The following is a 1115-nucleotide window of genomic DNA, read 5'->3' as shown; positions in this document are numbered from 1 at the left end:
GATAATAATTAAGTATTTTGTTAGAACTCAATGATTATCCTAATTATATTTTAGATTTTTTATATTTAAAATAAGATGTTTATCCTGTATTTGATTGTGTTTATCTGCAGTTAGTTACATGAATTCAGTTATGGGATGAAATCGGATAGGGATGAACGAGTTTAAGAGTTTTAAGAGTTTTAGCCAAATGCATTATAATATAGTATAGATTATGGGTAAATGAATGTTATCTCATTGGGATGAGGAGAAAAATGAATAAACGAAAAATAAAAGTGGTTTGCTGTGTATATCTGTTCTTAGAGCCCAGGAAAAAAAGAGCTAAAAGAGAAAAGAAGAAACTGGATTATGTGATTCTTAATTAAAATTGTTGCTGTTATCTGTATTTTCATATCTTTATCTATGCGAATTATATAAGGTGAGTTTACTTTACAAACTTTCCTTATTTGGTGTTGAAATTAGAACTGCATGGTTCTTTATATGTGGATGATATAAAACTGTTTTGATGTTTTCATTAGCATAACTGTCGATTTTTGATATGTTATATCATGTATTTGAAATAAGGGTGACATATCAAAGAGATGTGTATTTTGGTTATAAGGGTGACATATGAACGAGATATATGTTTTGGGATAAGGGTGACATATCAATAAGAAGTGTATACCAGGATAAGGGTGACATATCAGGTGTATTTTGGTTATAAGAGTGACATATTAAAGAAATGTGTATTCTGGGATAAGGATGATATATCAAGTAGAGGTGTATACCAGGATAAGGGTGACATAATCAAACAGAATGTAAAATCTGGGTTTTGATCAAAAGTGTTTACTGTTTGTCGCATCCTTGTGATGTAATAGCCTGAAGTTGTCGCATCTGTGTGATGCGATGATTTGAGTTTATCGCATCCTTGTGATGCGATGAGTTATATTTATCACATCCTTGTTATGTGAGAGTATGATGCGACAAGCTAACTTACGTACCAATGTGATGTGACAAGTTAACTTATCATACCAATGTGATGTGACAAGTTGGGATATCACACCTATATGAAGCGATGAGATGAGGTCCTCGCACTAGTGTGATGTGAGGAAATGGGGTTGTCTCACCCATGTGATGCG

Source organism: Cynara cardunculus (genome assembly GCF_001531365.2).
Source record: "Cynara cardunculus var. scolymus isolate 2C chromosome LG 10, CcrdV1, whole genome shotgun sequence".
NCBI lineage: Eukaryota > Viridiplantae > Streptophyta > Magnoliopsida > Asterales > Asteraceae > Cynara > Cynara cardunculus.
Note: the sequence above shows the minus strand (reverse complement) of the source record.